Source organism: Macrosteles quadrilineatus, unplaced genomic scaffold, assembly GCF_028750875.1.
Source record: "Macrosteles quadrilineatus isolate MER2022 unplaced genomic scaffold, UCM_ALF_1.0 Scaffold_7__1_contigs__length_78375512, whole genome shotgun sequence".
Taxonomy (NCBI): Eukaryota; Metazoa; Arthropoda; class Insecta; order Hemiptera; family Cicadellidae; genus Macrosteles; species Macrosteles quadrilineatus.
The window spans coordinates 53,236,979-53,258,361 of record NW_026542600.1 but is presented as its reverse complement, the minus strand read 5'-3'; the positions used below and the strand labels follow the sequence as shown (position 1 = coordinate 53,258,361).

Genomic DNA, 21,383 nt, shown 5'->3' with positions numbered 1-21,383 from the left:
TTTGAAATTTCTTTCAGCTTGTTTTACAAAAAAGTATAAACCATTTGTTTTTACCGATGTATTCAATATTTGACCGGCTTTAGTAGTTTGGAGAAAGTAAAACGCAATGCGATGTTTATTTATTTATTTATTTATTTTGCTTCCAACGGTCCAAACAAACCAATTTACAATTATTTTTTTATAATGCTTACTCAATGTTCCTATAACTAAGGGTCAAGCCAAACATGCAAAGGGGCCTAAGATTCTACTTAATAGAGAGAACTTCAACAACAAACAACAAGAACAACAAACTAAAATCTGAGCAATGTTGACTAACAATGATAAATCTTTGGTATAATTAACATTGAATAAAAATGTGTAGCCAAAAAAGATAACAAAAATAATAACAACAACAACAACAAATAACAACAGCAGCAAATACAATAGCAACAATAATAAATAACAACAGGAACAAATAATGACAATAATATATAACAATAATAATACTATAATGTTCACTGTACAATGTACTGATGTTGACGAATACTGAGTTCTAGTTTAAATATTTTACAATTCGATTAGTCTAAATATTTATAAAGTAGACTTATTTTATTCAACTATACAATTTAACATGATGATAACACAACACTATTTAAAAAAGTATAAACCATTTGTTTTTACCGATGTATTCAATATTTGACCGGCTTTAGTAGTTTGGAGAAAGTAAAACGCAATGCGATGTTTATTTATTTATTTATTTATTTTGCTTCCAACGGTCCAAACAAACCAATTTACAATTATTTTTTTATAATGCTTACTCAATGTTCCTATAACTAAGGGTCAAGCCAAACATGCAAAGGGGCCTAAGATTCTACTTAATAGAGAGAACTTCAACAACAAACAACAAGAACAACAAACTAAAATCTGAGCAATGTTGACTAACAATGATAAATCTTTGGTATAATTAACATTGAATAAAAACGTGTAGCCAAAAAAGATAACAAAAATAATAACAACAACAACAACAAATAACAACAGCAGCAAATACAATAGCAACAATAATAAATAACAACAGGAACAAATAATGACAATAATATATAACAATAATAATACTATAATGTTCACTGTACAATGTACTGATGTTGACGAATACTGAGTTCTAGTTTAAATATTTTAAAATTCGATTAGTCTAAATATTTATAAAGTAGACTTATTTTATTCAACTATACAATTTAACATGATGATAACACAACACTATTTAAATAATGATTTGATGACAAACATTAAAATCGGATCTTTTCCCCAAATGTCAGCAGAACAATTATAAAAGGAATATGTACAGCTGATTAGCTTTTTTCCGTTGTAACACAATAACTTTGTTTAGCCCGAATGACAATATACATGCATTAGCCAAGTCAAATTTACTAAGACTAACTAATAGGCCTAACTAACTTATTAAATATACAATTTAAATTTGAATTCATTAGGAGTCGAGCAACAATGTGAGCGAGAGACTTTAGCAGCCTTTACCCGCGAGAAATGACTTTAAGTGCCTTTTAGACCATTATACGACTACCGCTTTGTTTTCAGGTAGAAACATTTTGTTATAATTTACAAATAATTTTTAGGTAGATTTTTTAATGTTAGGTTGGGACGGGGAATGTTAGAACAGGGAAATAGCCTTCAATATTCTTATTCGTCTGGTAGAACCACATGTTTCGTGACAACTGCCACATCATCAGGTTCATACTCTTCTACGATTACATTTAAAATATAAAAAAAAAACACAAAACACACGTTGACATGAGACATTTATCAGAAAACTGTATATTAATTAGAATAACCGCCGTGGTTCGTGCACGCATTTGGTCGGGCCGGCGGCGCATTGAGTTGGCATGTACATCGGAAGGTAAACTAGATCACCACAGAGGAAAGTACACTAAATCACCAAAAAGGAAAGTACACTAAATCACCACAAAGGGAGGTACGCTAGATCACCACAAAGGAAAGTCAAAAAGGAAAGTACACTAAATCACCACAAAGGAAAGTACACGAGATCACAAAAAAGCGAATTTACAACAAATAACCACAATTAAAGGTACACTAGTAATCACAACGGAAGGTACACTAGATCACCACAAGAAAATTAAACAACATGGGAGTCCGAGGAGTTGCCTCAAAGTGGTTCTCGCCATTTTTTAAAGGCAGGAAACAATGTGTTGAAATTCAATCCATAGATCACACCGGGCTACAAAGTAGATTTTAAGTCTTCAGAAACTCCTGTAACGAGAGGTGTGCCTCAGGGATCCGTTCTTGGCCCTGTGCTATTCCTCCTGTTCAAAAATGACCCCCCCCCCCTCATGCATAACCCAAGGTAAACTGTGCCTTTTTGCAGATGATACTTCCCTAACATTATCCATCCCTTCCCTAGAGTCACTCGAGCAAATTGTATTCATAGAGGCAAATACCTTACTTCGGTGGTTTGATGATAACCTTCTGAAAACCAACACTGCAAAGACCCAGCTAATCAAATTTCGAGTCTCAAACCAGTCCAACATAGATCCGAATTTGTCTCATCTTCTTGATCAAACCTTCATTCATCCTGTACAGTCTGTTAAATTCGTAGGCATCCACTTAGACGAATGTTTGAACTTCAAATCTCATGTTGATTACGTGATCAAACGTTTAAGTACAGTTATTTTTGTACTACGAACATTGGCCACAACAGTCTCGTCAGAAGTTCTTCTTTCTGTTTACTACGGCTTAATATTTCCATATCTAGTTTATGCTCTGCCTGTTTGGGGATATGAAAACAAGCATACCTCCTTTCTTTTTAAAATGCAAAAAAAGGCTATTTGTGTTATATTTTCTCTTTCCAGAAGACCATCTTGTAAGGAATCATTCAGGTCAGCTGCAATTTTGACTCTTCCCTCACTATACATTATAGAGACCCTTTCATTTGTAAAAAAAAACATCAGTCATTATTTACCTCCTACATTAACTCCTCCTCAACATCCAAAGCTGGAGACTGATTTGCTCAGGTTTAGGAGAAAACTTAAAAACATTTTGGTTGAAAATGCTTGCTACAGAGTCCGCGATTTTTCCACTGACATGTAGTCAGTGATTTCTGTCCTGTTAGATTTACTAGAAGGTCAAATTGTTTTAGTTAGTAGAGTTTTTTTAAATATTATCCTTTGTTAATTGCATTGTAAACTTGACTATTCCAATACAATGTAATTTGTAATTCTGGAATAAAGAACTTATGACTTATGACTTAGCTCAGGTACACCAAATAACCCTAACGGAAGGTACACTAGATCACTAAACAACTACTAAATCACTACTTGTGACAAAATGGCCACTCATTAGGGAAAATGTAACACAATGTATGTATTTTAATTGTAAGAAATTGAAGAATTGTAAGAATTGTAAGAAAGGCAATGTGATGAATACTCGGGAAGAATTCTATAACTACAAGGAACATTTAAAAAATATAAATAACCTCATTAATGAACAAGTGAATTTTGATTCTAGATGCACGTAAAGGAACTCATTGGCCGGCACTTCCGGTAGCCAATAGTATACAAGGGACGCCATTGAGATTCTTGTCATTCGCGTATTGGGTCTGATGATGATTGGAGTGTCCAATCGAAATCGATCACCACTCACATGATCGATTTCGTTTGGAAAAATACAACAAGTGATAGGTAACAAGAATAAACTATTCGAGAGAGACAAAAAAACATAACAAAGGTGTTGCAGTGTGAATAACAAAGTAAACGAACAGTGATCATTGCAAGAAGGTAAAAAAAGGTAAAGGTAAAGAACCAACGCAAAACCACATTAGATAACTCTTAAGTGGCGATAACAAAAGTATAATGGGTACAGTTTCTTAACTGGGCTATGCTAATATCGATTGAAACTATCGAATTGAAAATATTGATTAATAATCGATATTTTTAAATATATTTATTATCAAATTAAACTATCATAACCTAACCTAACCAACCAAACTTGCTGATGGTGAAAAAATCGCACGAAGGTTTACTAATCGAATCGAACCCAGTAATATTAACAAAATAGTTGTATCTATAGTAAAAAATAATAGTTACTCCCACCGCTACTGTTCTTAATCTTGATTGGATTTTGAAAAATAAAAGTATGGTGGTTAAGAAAAAAACATGTTACCTCAATTTAACATGCTGTGACCTAAAGGCCTTACGGATGTCGGATTTGAATTTGCGGTTAGAAGAATTTCAACAGTGGGAGAAGTAGCGAGGCTACGGAAGTTGGAGTTGTTATTGCCAAAAGACAAACAAGACTGAGGTAACTTAGCCAATAACGGGAGTAGAACCCGCTTCTCTGCTATAGTGAGGCAACCAGAACACCCGAGTTTGATTTGGGTGGTCGAATCGTAGAGATGGATTAAAATAGGATTGGAGACGTATGAGTAATCTAAACAGTTCAGTGTTTAAACTGATCAAACACTTGCTTAATGAAGGTTATATCAAGACAAGAATCGTTTCTGTTAATGATTTCGTCATAAACAGTGTCAGCATTATTACACATACATAAATTGGATGTCTACTTCAGGATCATGTAGTCAATGTTATTATTTTATGAGTAAAATCACGAAGCATACTAAACTTTTGACCCATAATATTCACAGCAACGGGAGCTATACCATTCTGTTTAGAGTTAAAAGGATTATAAAATACAAATTTTAATTCAAATCGTTTTGGCAGTGTTTGTGAAAATCTGATTTTTCAGTTATTTTATGGGGTTTTATAAAAAGACTCCATTAAAAAAAGAAGAGAAAAATGTCTCATAGGCTAGATACTTTTAGTACATACATACAAAATTTCATCATAATCTGACCACAGGTGTAGTCATTAGCTCTGGGCACATCTATTCTCTCACACACGTCTTTGAAACCCACTTTTTTGGGTTCAGAGGGACACAAAACGGATATTTGCACCCACAGCTCCAACTAAAAAACGTTGACGAGAACAATAACATACTTTCCCCTCCTTTACATAGTATATTGAAAATGTAAAAAGTAACTATGGAAATTATATATTTAAAAATCAACGCGTGATATGTAAAATATGTTATAAATTTACGTTATTCGAAACACCAAGCTTTTAGTTGTTATAATCCAAGCTATTAATGGAATTTCATTGCCTAATGTCAGGTAAAACAATTAGTTGAAAAATTTGTTTCAAACTATCAGGATCATATTTTCCAATCAAGGAGATTAATTAAATTGGGTTACTTCATAATGATTTTCGTCTGGATCACGGTGTAAACATAAATAAAACGTGACAACACCTCAATACCTTGCGGTCCTGCAAATCCTCACACATTGCATGTTTCCACGCTCTTGTGGTGTTATCAGACTTAGATAAACAAACTTCTTCATAGTTTAAATGTTTACGTTTCAGAGAATTTGACAATAGGGAGTAAGCTACTGTATCACTGTATGTCTCACGGTAGGACTCGGGTCCGATCTACTTTTTGATTTGTATCCCTATAAAAACACACTATTTGTTGGAATTTATACGTATAAATTCGTTTACTAGCATGATAACTCGAATAAAACATATGGTTTTGATGAAATCCGGTGCTAACGTCTAAACCTACATTTATTCGAACGAATTCCCAAACCAGCATGAGCGCACTATGGAACAGGGGCTATATCGGGGTTTTATGGGGTAAAAATTGGTTTCCTCATTCTCAACCCTCAAAATAAAAGATGTGTTAGTTTCTTTCTATACCATTTCGTAGTGATAAAAAAACAAATGATTTAGTATGTCGAAGCGTTGTTGAACGATTAATGTTAACGAAAAAATTCCAAAACAATTTCAAAGTTCTTACGTTAATCTTATGGAGATTACGTAAACTATTGCAGTTTACTTTTTTATGGATGTTTTTTGATCAAATTTTCTACATTTATTTATTTCATACCAAGATATTAACATTTAGATAAAAACACACTTTACCACATTCGTGAAGCAGCAAACCTAAGTGCTGTATTCACTAATTCTATTGTTATTAACATAGGGAACAAATCTAACATGTATAAGGGAATGTTTCAATGGAAATCTATTTAGGCAAATTGATATTGACTTAGCTAGTTGGCTTACCTCAACGGGGGTATTATATTAAATACAAGTACAAAATAATGAAATAAACATTAAGCCTACTAATAGTAAGAACACGATTACATGGACACAGAACAATTGTATGTTGAGACTCAACCCTATTAGGGGTAATTTTAGTTATTCCATTTGGATTTGTATACATTTGTAGTTAAAACACGCATAATCAAACTAAACTTTGTTAAATAAAATGTTCAAATATAATAATTGTATACAATATTTCAGATTGATGGCATACAACTCAAATTATTTCTCTATGAATTTGTTATTTGTTACATTTCATGTTAATCGGAATGATTTCCAATTTAGGGCTGTGATTTATAATATTCCCTTATGTTCGCATGATCTAAGTTGTAATAGATTGATTTATCACGTAGTATTGTACTATCTATTCACCGTAATGGATTAATGTTGTGTCTCACCTGGTGTTGTACTATCTACATACTCTAATGGATTGATGTATCACCAGTGTTGTATTGGATTGCAGCATCACTAGGTGCTGTACATCTATATACTGTAATTAATGTATCACCTAGTATTATAATATGTATTTAATTGTATTGGATTTACTTGCCACCTAGTGCTGAACTATCAATATTGTTGTAATGGGCTGATGCATTCTAGTGTTGTAATTGATTTACTTTCCACCTAGTGCTGAACTATCAATATTGTTGTAATGGGTTGATGCATTCTAGTGTTGTAATGGATTGACTTTCCACCTAGTGCTGAACTATCAATATTGTTGTAATGGGTTGATGCATTCTAGTGTTGTAATGGATTGACTTTCCACCTAGTGCTGAACTATCAATATTGTTTTAATGGGTTGATGCATTCTAGTGCTGTAATGGATTGACTTTCCACCTAGTGCTGAACTATCAATATTGTTTTAATGGGTTGATGCATTCTAGTGCTGTAATGGATTGACTTTCCACCTAGTGCTGAACTATCAATATTGTTTTAATGGGTTGATGCATTCTAGTGCTGTAATGGATTGACTTTCCACCTAGTGCTGAACTATCAATATTGTTTTAATGGGTTGATGCATTCTAATGCTGTAATGGATTGACTTTCCACCTAGTGCTGAACTATCAATATTGTTGTAATGGGTTGATGCATTCTAGTGCTGTAATGGATTGACTTTCCACCTAGTGCTAAACTATCAATATTGTTTTAATGGGTTGATGCATTCTAGTGTTGTAATGGATTTACTTTCCACCTAGTGCTGATCTATCAATATTGTTTTAATGGGTTGATGCATTCTAGTGTTGTAATGGATTGACTTTCCACCTAGTGCTGAACTATCAATATTGTTTTAATGGGTTGATTCATTCTAGTGTTGTAATGGGTTTACTTGCCACCTAGTGCTGAACTATCAATATTGTTGTAATGGGCTGATGCATTCTAGTGTTGTAATGGATTTACTTTCCACCTAGTGCTGATCTATCAATGTTGTTGTAATGGGCTGATGCATTCTAGTGTTGTAATGGATTGACTTTCCACCTAGTGCTGAACTATCAATATTGTTGTAATGGGTTGATGCATTCTAGTGTTGTAATGGATTGACTTTCCACCTAGTGCTCTACAGTATATTGTTGTAATGCATCGACCCTCACATCATCCGATACAGAGAGCAACAAAATGACACATTGTCTTAACCGCTATTAATTGCATAATAATCTCCAACAAATTTAACAAGTACGGAGTATCTGTTGCCCAGAAAACACCATGAGTGGTACGTTCCGTCACAAAATTAAAGATACTTTCTGTTTGAGCCGCCTGGCATTCTCAAAATCCATGTAAATATTGAAACCATCTTTACGTTAAGCAGACAGTAATGGGCTTTTTAAATACCGGAAGCAAAACGATGTTTATTTTTTATGCCTGATGATGACTGCCCAAACTCGATCGTGGTAGTAAAATTGTTTATACATATTTACCGAAAAAATTTGAAGTCAGTATTACACTATTAAAGATAGACGGTCAAGGATGAAGACCTCAAGTATTTTAAGTATAAGTACTCCGTCAATATAGGATAGATTGCGTCAACTCATATGAGTTCTTCAATAAAAACATATATTTACACTATCTACAATATACAGGGTGTTGAAAATGTCTGGAACCAACATTATATCTAGTGAGTGGTTAAAGAAAAACAAATGATAATTTGTGTACGGATATACTATGGTTTTACCTATCTTTTGGTGCCTTATGGAATTTTTACCACTTATAGGGAACGTCCTGTGGAGGATGCAGTAAAAAGTTTTAATGGAAGCCTATGGTAAATGATACATCATTTTAAAGGCCATTTTTTTCTGAGTAAAGAGCCACAAGTTTCATCTCAAAAGGACTACCCTAGCAAAAATGGCGACTGTTTGAAATTTAAAAACCCACTTAAAGGGAACGTCCTGTGGAGGAAGCAGTAAAATGTTTTACTGTAAGCCTATGGTAAATGATACATAATTTTAAAGGCCATTTTTTTCTGAGTAAGGAGCCACAAGTTTCATCTCAAAAGGACCATCCTAGCGAAAATGGCGTTTTACTAAACTTATTTTTAACAGAAATACCAATTAGCTTTAAATTCTTTTCAAAAACTTAAAACAGTCAACATTTTCGCTAGGGTGGTCCTTTTGAGATGAAAATTGTGGCTCCCTACTCAGAAAAAATAGCCTTTAAAATGATGTATCATTTACCATAGGCTTCCATTAAAGCTTTTTACTGCATCCTCCACAGGACGTTCCCTATAAGTGGTAAAAAATGTCATAAGGCACCAAAAGATAGGTAAAACCATAGTATATCCGTACACAAAATATCAGTTGTTTTTCTTTAACCACTCACCAGATATAATGTAGGTTCCAGACATTTTCAACACCCTGTATACAATAATTACATTTTACTGTGCCATGGCGGATATATTTTGGGCTAGGATCTGAAAATAGGCTTCTCAATGAGTTCTCCCAATGAATGTCCCAACGTATGTTTTTGTATCCGTACTATCTAATATAACTAAACCATCTATCTACTGCTACAGGTTTTGAGTAATAACGATATTTTTTACCACTTTTTATCCATCCGATAGAGTATCATCGAGTTTTCCACAAGCTTTGACATTCGCGAGCAAGTGAGGCGGGATAAACCTACGATACCGCGTCGGGTAGAAATTCTCACCTCGCTTTGAACGATGTTCATTTGTGTATAATATACGGGGTATTAGTGCCACTTCGCTGCTTAGCTATTCACCATTGTCTCTTAGAAGCATCGTTTTCATCCATCAAATTTGCTCTAAGATTCTACAGTTGGTAAGTGGAGGTGTATCAACTGGAATACAATATTCGGATTTTGTTGTAATATTGTGTAGTTTCACATAAATATTTGTAACAAAGTACGCCTAGGGGTTTTAAACAATGAATTTGTACCTGTATAATTGTATAGTATATACATGAGTTGGGTCCAATTTGGACTTGTGGCAAATCCTTATATATAATACGTGAAGGCGATTTCTACGAAACACTACTCCCCTGTTAATAATGGACGAATTTTTACAAACATTTTGTCAAAATTAAGTATTTTTTGTGTAGACGCCCCCTTTCACTAATTCCTGTAATAAAAGTCCTCGGGCTTTGCTCCACAGGCAATCAAAACACCAATGTAATTCTTATGAAGAAAAGATTTTGTTTACTTATAGGCCTACAGACGAATAATTTGTATCCATTAATTATAGCTGTTCATAGTAAACACATGATACACTCACGAGAGTTCTTTTTCAGTGTGAGTTCGTTTTCAGATTCGATAACTGGAGTGGAGTGATTGATTACATTATCTTCGTGTTGACCCTTTAAGCATATCGGAAATTATGACTGTTATTCGTTTTGAAATAACACCTTTAATACTTTGCAATTGCTCGAATTCGAGCAACAGGTGCACTAGGGATAAATAATAATTGAAAAGTACTCTAAGTACGAGCACTTCTACTTTATTTATTAAGGGCCCCCAGTGTTAAAATACGATTGAAGGGAGGGTATGGAAATCCTCCCCAATCGGAGTTAATAAGTATACTTAAGATAACTTGAGACGCAACGAAATCTTGTACCATACTACTAGTATTTTATCTAATTCCCCTATTGGGAAGACGCTTATTCCTGCTTCGTTACAACCGTAGGTATCATTAAAGGGCTAATATACGACTAATTTACTTTTTTATTTTATTATCATCTTATTGTGATCTTAAAGGCTTTTTAGATCTTCCATCATCAAAGATTTGCTTTTAAATTTTCATTTTCAAACAGTCATTGCTTCACATAATGCCTTGAAGTCTAACTAATTCAAAATTTGTAGTATTCTCTTATTTTATGTTTCCATTATTTTAAAATTGTTGTATTTTGCAAACCCTGCCGATTTTTGGAATTTGACAGGTCTAAAAACATTCTATTTTACTAAGTTTTATATTCATGATAACTCTGTGATATTAGTCTTGGACCTATTAACCTAAAATGTATTTGTTATAGACTTCAATTTATACACTGTAACATCATTTTCAATTCGACTGCTCTGCAAGCAAAATGTTGTCTCCTTCAACACATTGTAAAATATGTCTACGTAATAAATCTTGGTCATTGATTCTTGATCTTGTGTAGCAGCCAAGGCAGCGTTGTAGGTTCGAACCTGTTGCCACCACTTAACACTTAACATACATGTCGCACATTACACATTAACATTGTTGTTGTTGTGTGTTCGCAGCATGACAACAACATGTTATATTGGTAACCATATCATTCTTGTGGATTACCACTTTTTTTTCTTGACAGACCTGATGTCAATGAGGACGGGGAAATTTAAGGCTGAAAGTGATCATCAAACTCTTAAAACGGGTCGGTTATTAGCTAAAACTATTTTTTTTATTTTTCCACCTCAAAATGTTTGTAAATTAGTTGGTGAGCTGTTTTATTTCTTTCCTGCACTGATTGGCCTTTTTTGTGGTGGTTTGCCTAAAATCAACCTCAGTTTTTATAAGCCTAAAAAATATATTAATACAAAAAAAAATAATAGGATTTTGCTCATTCCACAGTGTCAGTTTTATGTGTTCATCACCGTAGTTTTACACGATATTTTAAAGTAATGACACAAGACAAAAGTTTACCCGTTCTTAGATGACTCGCCTTGCAAATTAGTTCAAATGACTTAACATTAAAGCGCTTCTTGACAGGCTTTTGTCCAAAATTAATTGAATGAGGTCAAAAAGTGTTTTAGTTTTCTGGTCATTATATAAATAAAAGCGAGTCAGGGGCGAGATTTAAAAAGTCGTTTACCGTCGCCGGTGTCTTATTTATTTGGAACGATTCGAAAAGACACGAAATCTGGTGCAATTAATTTTGTAATGTTGGCAATGAGTACGTCATAGCTTTCAAAAGTCTTGCTTTAAGTTCTCTCTCTCTCTCTCTCTCTTTACTCTCTTCCTCTTTACCCTCCTTCAAGTATTGTATGCATGTATGTGTATATATATTACATTACCAGATAAAGTGCAAATTCTTCTTTTCAACTTATATTTGTAAACTATTACTGATAACCTAATTGAATATGTAATAATATTCTTTTACCCAAAATGTGGAATGTATATTGTAGATTTTTACCATTGACCATAAAGGACACAGTACAAATTCAGATTCTAAAAGTGGGATATGTGTTTTCCGTTTTTGATGCTTCAATCTAACAATACTTGGTATTTTTGATAATGATGTTTTAAAACATACATGAGTTAGAATTGCAGAGTGTTTTCCCATATCTTATTCGACTCTTAAGTGATTTGAGAATGATAATCATGTAGTACACAAATGTTCCAGTGATTTGTTTTGAACACTCTACTAATGCTACTGAATCAATTAATATATTGTTTTGGACCAAGTTAATATATACATGTTATACAAATTGAAACAGTTGATATATTTGAAATAGTTATACAAATTGAATGAAATAGAAACGAATCTTTACAACAAGGGTTTAAATAATAGGTGACACATACGTGCTTAAATCTCGCCTAATATTTAAACCCTTGTTGTAAAGATTCGTTTCTATTTTATTAAAATTCTAAATAAGATAAACCTAGAAAGTACATATCAACTTATAAAACTTATAACTTGTAAAAAAAACATCGTGAAATTAGCATTGCTAGTCGGTGGCACGATGCCCTGACAATCCAGGTAAATGTAGGACGTCTTGGAATCGGTTTCCGGCACCCAACCCTTATTATGTTAAGTATGGCCCATCCTCATACTGGACCGACTCACCCATCGCTATGCTTGAAACTTCCTACGTACAGTTCCGAGCTCCATGTGATCGAGCAAATGCAGAGTTAACAATGGCCGTCAACCTATTTTGATAAAAATGCCTCCGCCGCAGCAAACCTGCAGACGCTTGATTACATTTATACACAAATATTTCCTTAATCACGATGTATTAATTCCTTATTTAAATAACATTAGATTTAACATACAGATATAGGTTTGTTGTTATATAGTGTTTTTTTTAACGTGTATAGTTTCGTAGAAAATAAAATGATTTTCGGAATTTGATTAAAATATATTAATAAACAACCTAACTCTAACCTAACCTAACTATGACAGTTTATTTCTACAGAAGAGACATGTAGTGTTTTTGTAATTTTCCCCGTAAATACTAGCGCACAACGCTTCATTTTACCATTAGGTACTATTATTTGTATAAAGCATTACAAAATGGTTTTAATAGAAATTACGAGTAATACGCTTAACCCCGCCGCAGCATACCTGCAGACTAAGCGAATTTCTATTTGCCTAATTGGATTTACACTAAAATGTCTCCTTAAAAATATCACATTTATTCCCTATTTAAATAGCTTTAGTTTGACGAGTACTCTAGGTTTGCTGCAACAGGGAAGTTAAAAAAGCTTTTTGGTAATAAATCGGGCTACTTGACGTCAAGTAGCCCATAAAACCTCGTTCCCATAGTCTGAAATTATGGTTCGCAAACTTCTTTGAATGAAAGTAAGTTTACATTTTTGTACGCATCAAAACTATATTTAAGTAGATTAACATCCAACCTAAAATAACCACCTCTTTAGAGGGATATTTTTAAAAAGTTTTGATTGGATGATTCGATCAGTCTCTCTTTCAACATAATCAACTCGTGTTAACCTGATTTTGACAACATGCGAAGCAGAGTCAATCATATTACGGCCTGGATTACACCCTGATTCTATTCTAATCAACAATTCGATTTCCTCTATAAATTATAATATGATACGATGTAGCAAACATAACATGTATTAAACATGAACTCTGTGGGTTTTCTTTTAATCATTTATTTTACTCAGTGTTGAGGGTATATATGGTACGGTCTTTCGGTACGAATCGCTTTCATTGCTATTTTACTATTCGAAAGTCTTGTATCCCTTGCGAAAATGTTGGAAATAGTTTTCAAACTAAAAGAGAAGCATTTTGTCGATGATAATGATAGTATATATATTTATTATGTATAAGAACCCATCGTCAATGTTTCGACGCAGTATAACCGCGAGGCCGTAAATGTATAAATAATATTTAATAGTTTAAGACAACCATACAAGACACAAAAATAAAAATAAACCTATATAAAGTCAGAAAATAAGAAAATAATGCAATCATAACACAGCTACAACTATAAATTCCCCTGCCGCAACAAACCTGGGGATTACGCGAAATTATATTTACCTGGTTGGATTTCTGGTTGGTTAAATTTCCCTCAGATTTGTTAAATTTATTTGCTATTTAAATAACATTAGATTAATAACTAGGCCTACTTAGGTTTGTTGAAACAGGAAAGGTAATAAGGCGTGTTTAATGGAATATTAATGTGAAATCAACTTTGCCACATTTGATCAAAATATATATACTTAAACAAGCAAGTTATAACAGTTGACTTGCCATCCACAAGAATAACATGAAAAGTTAAAATTTACAGTTTTGGCGAATTTCTCTATAGGGAAGTAGCTATTACCATAGGTAGCACGGGAAGACCTAGGCCCAGTGACCGATTTTCTTTTTAATTTTGATGAGGGCCAAAAACAGTGTACGTTCAAATTGTTATGTGTGTGTACCGTAATGCGATAACTTGAGTAATTTTTGCCCGACTTTTATTAAACTTGGCTTGAAAGTATAGGGCGGGATAAACTTGAGCGAGTTCGCGAACCGTCATGAACGGAACCATGGGAACGGGGGATTTTATAGGGTAAATTTTTTTTTCATTTTTGACTCTCAAAACATGAGATTTTCTCTGAATTTGAATGTCTCTCTAAACTTTTTTGAAGAGCATAAAAAACAAACAATTTAGTATATTGAAGTGTTTTTGTACGGTTATTGGTTACGGAAAAATTGAAAAAAAAAAAAAATTAAAATTCCCAATTTATTCTAAAGGAGAATAAATAAACTGTTCTAGTTTGCTTTGTGTGGATATATTTTGATCAAACTTGGCAACCTTATTTATTTTATACTAAGCTATTGATATTTTTACTAAAACTAACTTTATTACCCACCCTATAGCAGCAAACCTTGGTACTCATTAAACCTAAACCTATTTAAATGGTTATATTTAATTGAAAACCAAACAAGGCTTCCAGCAAATTCGCTTAGTCTGCAGTTTTGCTGCGGCGGGGGAACTTTAAATGCAGTAACGTTAATGCACATAATGTCAAAAGACAATAAGTGTAGTCGATAAGTCGCCCCTGAAATTCTCTGAAGTGACAAATGTCGGGTGGATCAAGGTCCCGTTGTTTAGAAAGACTGAAGATTCATTGACTCACTCCAACTGTGAAATCTCCGGTGATGCGAAGCTTTCAGTCCCGAAAAAGACTCTTGAAAGGGCAAAGCAGACCGAGCCAGATACCAACTCCTGCTGAAAAATGTGCGTCGTGAGTGCTGCCAATATTGTTAAGGTCTAAAAACTCGAATAATTGCTTTCGGTTTAGCTTTTAAGTACTGGATAATTTTGTGGTATTATAACCTTACAAGCAGATTGAAATTAGTGATGTGTTGTATGACACAGAGGGTGAATTTTTGACAAAAACAGTATAGGTATAAATAAAGAGTTAAAAAAAACTGACACATACTTCCACCCATTAGCTCGACAATAACTCTATTAATGGGTAAGTGGTGGCAGTAACTATAATATTTAATGGGTAATTTTGCAAAAAATACAATAATTTGAACCGCATTTACAGTATAGGGGATTAAACTTTTTTGTTTGGATTTAAAGGACTATAAAATATTTAATTGAATTTAAAAAAGTGGTCGAGGTTTATTGAAATACGATCTTTTCGATATTTATCGGGTTTATGTGAATATAACCATTTAAATCAAACTGAAAAATGAAAAATAACCGCCTATAGATTGCCATGAACCCACATACCAAATTTCATCAAAATCGGACCACATGACCATGGTCTGTATCTCTGTACACATCAAGACACGTACATAAAGATATCACTTCGCAACCACTTTTTCAAGTTCAGGGGGCCCAAAACGGATATTTCCTCAAAAAAACTTAAACTCGAATATTTTGGAGAAAATAATAATTTCTCCATATACTTTGTATAGGAGGAGAAAGTCAAAATTAACATCTATGGAGTGGCCAGAACATATAAAGGGTTAAAATTTGTTAAATAAATTGAGTTCATCCCTAAGTTTTTCATCAAAACTCACTTTTTCTCCCATCGAAAATAAAACTGATATTACTCTAGACACGATCCAAAAAGATATAAAAAGAAATCGAGCTACACCAACCTACGTAGAAGCCGATAAAATAATGGTATGTTTGAAACACATCCCAGTATATTAAGAAAATTAAAAGACCTTTTAGGACGTGAGCATTTAACAACAGTAAGGATTTTCGCGAACAGTCATTATAAAAGAGGACCATCCGCAATAATCACCAACGTGGTAAGCCTATTAATGCGTTAATTCAACACACAAGCTTTTCTGTCTAAATTTATTTATTGCACAGTATTAACACAAATTTACTCAAAAACAGACTTAAACTTAAATTAATTCAAACAAAACGAGTTTTTTTCTTGTGGCACCGAATTCTTCTAAACATCATCATATTATCACCTGCCGTTCCAGTTATCTCCATGTCTGGTGTTACAAGGCCTCTCCATCTTCTTCTGTCCCTCCACAATTCATTATTCTTCCTCTGCATACTGCCAATGCACTGCTCTTGCTTCCACATCTCGTCTCACCTCTTCGATCCACCACTAGGTCTTCCTCATGGTCTTCTTCCGTTGAAGCTCACTAACCTTTTGGGATTTTCTACCATTTTCCATTCTTCTTAAGTAGCAGAAACATCTCCATCTCGATTTATCTACTAGTTCTCTAAAAATCTCTTTAACAATTCCTCTTCTCAACTTTTCATTCATAATTCTATCCAATCATGTTATCCCTTTAATACCTCTTATAAACTTCATTTCCTCCGCCTGCACCCTACTCCATTCCCTCTTGGAATACATAGTAATTTAATAATACATTCAACAATAATCAGTAGTATCTTTTGTAATATTCTTTTATACATTGTACCTACTGATGATAAAATAATACTACTGAAGTAAAGTGCTAAATAATACTACAATTCTGCTACTAAAACATTTCGTTGGCAAAGGCTGTTATTTAACTATTCTTTGAAATTATTATCAATATTTTTCTACCACAAAAATTCGTCGGAACATTTTTTTTGAACGTGTATCATAAATGTATTGATTTGGTTGGTGCAATGATGCTAACGAAAAGGGCCTGTTAATAGGAATAGTCGTTGTGTTCATTGAACTGATGACAAGTGATGTGGTGTTTTTATATTTATCCGTTCCAGTATTGTGGAAAAGTGATACTTAATCGTAGTACTTTTGCGTTTTAATAATATTCATTCATGTATGTTTTTCATCCCGGAATCAATAAAGCAATTTTTCAAAAGCTTGATTCCAATTTGTTCTTCGGAGGAAAACAAAGTTGTTAATTGAAAGTCGATTTGTTGTTTACAATTTAGATATTCGTGTATCATTGAATGTCGTTCAGTATTTCTGGCTACAACTAGTTGATGCAACATTTTAACAGTTTTTAAAATCAAGTATACCTCACAACATGTCTAAGGTTATCAAACAACGTAGTCGAACCAAAACACACTTTCAATCGCTGGATGAATTTACATTGAATTAATAATCTTGTAATAATATAGAGGATAAAATCGTTTACAAAAGGTATTACCATCATGATGAGATTTTATAAGTTTTATTGAAAAAAAAAATAGTACCATACAAATATCAATGATATCAAATTAATACGAAGAGGATACCGAAAATGGAACTTTGCGTCAATTATTACTTACTTTGACTTTTTTTTAGAAGGTTATCAGTCTTGCCCACTTATACTTTAATAGCATGTGCGTGAAACCTATCCAAGGGGTGAGCCACTACAGTTAAATAATTAACTGTATCGATACATTTTAAGTGGCAGAAACGGGGAGCGAACCCAAAACATCAGTGCCGAAGTTTCATTCCGCTACTTACCACAAAAATAATATATCAGATAAATATATATGTAGGTAGGTTTTATTTTAAGTTATTTTCAGACGAAGAAGACAAGTAAAATCAATATTATCTGTGTAGTTGAGTGATTTTTCAGAAGAGGACCGCCACTATTTGAACTGTAGAATAACCGCAGTTTAGGTTTGTTTTTTTGATTTTTTGTAATTATTTCTGTTCAGTAAATAAATAAAACGTGTGAGAAAAGCTATAAACTAACCTAACCTAACCAAACCCAACCTAAACTGTGTTTATTTCACAGTTAAAAAAAGTGACGGCCCTCTTCTGAAAAAGACCCAATTCTTCTAACATAAGTACCGTTGCATAAGTGACCAGAGTTCGGTCCGCTCAATAGCATTTAAAAATCACAAAAAATATAAATAAATAATATATAAATGAAGATCATATGATAAATATCACATTTCCCTGTGGTTGGTCAAGAAAAGCACGTCTGGTCTAGGTACGACGACGGTAGAGGCTATTAAATCGCGCCTTGTTCCGATCCTCTATTAAAGCGTCATAAAACACAACGGGAGCTCGCGACGTGGGGGAGGGACAGACTGCGTGGCTGTGGGAAATTTCGTACGGCGGCAATGAGAGGAGGCGGTGGCAACACTGGTTGAGCTCAGTCGTCTATGAGCAGCGCCCTTGGTCGCACGCATATCAATATACTACCCTCTCCGTTCCCCCGGACCTCACCAACCCCCCATCAGTGTATGGTAAGTGCAATTGTGAATGTTAATACTTTTCACAAGCCTGATAGTGAGAACAGTTTATTTTCGTGTTTTTACGCTATTTTCTAAGTAATTTAGACTTTTTCGGAGTTCTTTAAAGTTCTAATATTTAAGATTAAATTTTAAAACTATCAACATTTTTATTTTTAACTAAAAAAAGGGGTTTTGTGAATTATTTAATTATTTTGTCACGTATTTCAAACAATAATTTTTGGCGTAGTTTGCTAAAAAAATTTTACAAAAAGTTCTGAATAATGAAATTTTGCAAATTTCATTATGGGGATATTCTATGAGTTATTTCATAAACTTAGCTATGATATTGTGATTGTTTTTGTATACAAAGTAAATATAACAAATTTTTATTGATTTTATCGTCAGACAGATTTATTCGGGGATTAGTCTCTAGCAACCACTTGTCAATAAAATTAAAGTCACGTATTTTGGGTGGGATTAAATTAAAACTGTAGAATGTGATTCTCAAAAAAATTTTAAATTAAATGTTAAAACATAATCCACAAAGAAACCTTTTAACAGATAATTCATTACACGGACTACCAAGACCTATTAAACGTAATACTAGAGTGTTTTAATGTTAGTAAATAAGTTGTAAAAAAGAGATGTGGCCGATTTTCAAGATAGAAGGTTAACAAAACTAAACAACTACCACCTTCGATTTATTTTTACCATCCTTTACCTATTTTAGTTTTTAGGCAGTGTAAATAGCATCTTTTGCTTATTTACCATGTAACATTTCAAGAAAATAACACAATAACCCAGCATTCAAGAACATGTGGTGATATTACTACTGAGCCTAGCATGTTTCACTAATTAATTTTATGTCATTTGCCAACTCACATCTTGTAGAACTCACATAGGATAGAACTATTGATAGTTTAAGTTTAGAAAGTGACATGCATGACAAATTTTAATCTCCTATTATTTTGATTCGGGCTGCGTATATACAGATATTTCTTATGCGACATGGATCAGCGAAATGTTCGACATAGGCATCGCTTGAATTGTACGGGTCCTATGAGGCACAATTCAAAGCAGAAGCCTGATTAACCTTTGATTCACGCAAAAATTTTGAATTTAGCACATTCATATATTTAAATATATTTAGAGACTGAGCGGATTAACGACAAGATCGTTCGATAATTGCTTGGGAATATACAATATTTGTAACTTAAAAATCGTCCGGAGCAATAAATAATTTGGAGTACCGATACTAAATAAACTAAGTTTTGAGCGCATCGACCTTTCGGTGCAGAGATCATGGGAGACAGCCAATCTACTACCTGTTATAAACATGTTTAATACGACAACAATATAACATTAGAGCTACCGACTTTACACAATTGTACTAAAAATGTGTTGTTGCTTTTGTACTAAAAATGCTGAGCTTTGAACGCATATTGTCAGGTTTTATAAATGATCGAGAACTTTAAATCGTACTTCAGTAACCGCCTTTTTATCCTGCTATTACTCAACCGGACATCACTTTCGTTAATGTTTTAAATCATACTTGTAACCTTCCACTTTTAGAAATACATAGTTATCAAGCGGTCGTGATCGGTCGGAAATGAAACCGATTTTTCTTCAAACTAAACTAAATTCTGCTTACATACTTTTCTGTTCAGTATTAAACGATTTCCAGCCCTTCTAAGGTTTATTAATTATTAATACGTTGACCATTTACCAATATTTTTCAATAAATACTGTTATAAAATGCAAAAAAATATATGCGAAAAAAACATACAATGATGAAGCTAGCATTTGAAGAATGGAAGTTTAACCTATGTTGTTCTATATTGCTTGTAATGAAGTGAAATACTATGTTTGGAGAGTAAAAAATTGATTTGAGATTAAAGGAACCTGCGGAAGCAGACCGTTACAAATTTTCAAAAAAACAGCAAGTGTCTGTGCGATTGAAAGGCAATAGCAACAAATACACATGCGATGCTAATTATTGGGGTTTTTGTTACATTTAAACGTTCACAGTGTTTACCGATATTTGTTATTTTTCGCGTTTTTTAAACTGACACAGTACATAAATTGGTGGTTGGGAAATTGTAATACATAATTTTAATGGATTCTCGAGATTTTGGTTTATCCAGTGAAAACCTTATCCGATCAGGACTCCAGCCTTGAGGATAATGTCTGAGCTTTCGTAAATCACACATTTGTCTAGTTATGGTTATATCTTTAGCTACAATCATATCATAAAAGCAAAAATTGTGAATCCCGAACCAGATGAAACATTGTAACGGTGTCACCCGTAAGCAGAATGGAAGGGGAACTCCCATTTCGTACCTAGGAATATTTACTTTGAAACATAACTGGTGTAATTGTTGTAGAATTCTTGGATATTTAACAGCAAAGCGTACGCGTTTGTGATGAGAATGTTTTGTAACACAATATCACGGGTCTCTCGTATCCTAAACACGGGTACAAATGCCTTTCACATTTCTTTACTTTCCTTTTCAAATTTAGTTAAATGTCTGTTAATAACGTAGCCTACCTTAATCGGTTTATGATAGCGAAATCGGTTTAATTGAGCTTCAATACTTTCTATCGAGTACCGAGTTGCATATAGTTGCTAAATAACTTACTTAAGTACTGTGGCTAAGAAGGAAACCGATTTATGATACTACATAGTTCTAAAGGTGTTTATTTTTTGGTGAGAAGTTTGGAAAAGAAATGCCTACTAAACTAGTTGTACAAAATACAACTTGTATTGATGTTTGTTTGAAAATATACATTGTGTACAGTACAAGGAGCAAAAAATAACCGATTATCTATAATAAAACTTAATGATTGTTTATTTGCAGTACATGTTAAGAAGCGTACCTATTCACGGAGATTTGGTATAAACACTTTATATGGAGGATTATACATCGTTAACACTTTGTAAACCAAGCCTTTTGGAGGCGTTAG

At 33.4% G+C, this 21,383-nt stretch overlaps 1 protein-coding gene across 9 annotated transcripts in view; it reads left to right on the top strand.

The window, feature by feature from the left end:
- LOC128997807 (poly(rC)-binding protein 3-like) overlaps nucleotides 1-21,383 on the top strand; it is a 165,158-nt gene that overhangs the window by 63,258 nt on the left and 80,517 nt on the right. For 5 of the 9 annotated variants that reach the window (XM_054423537.1, XM_054423536.1, XM_054423535.1 and 2 more), the window contains exon 1: nucleotides 18,313-18,431. The exons of 1 other annotated variant lie outside the window; for it this stretch is intronic. The gene's annotated coding sequence lies outside the window, so the exon portion shown is untranslated. Of the gene's footprint in view, nucleotides 1-18,311; nucleotides 18,432-21,383 lie in introns of those variants that run through there. 3 more of the 9 variants (XM_054423534.1, XM_054423531.1, XM_054423528.1) reach the window with 1 other exon arrangement.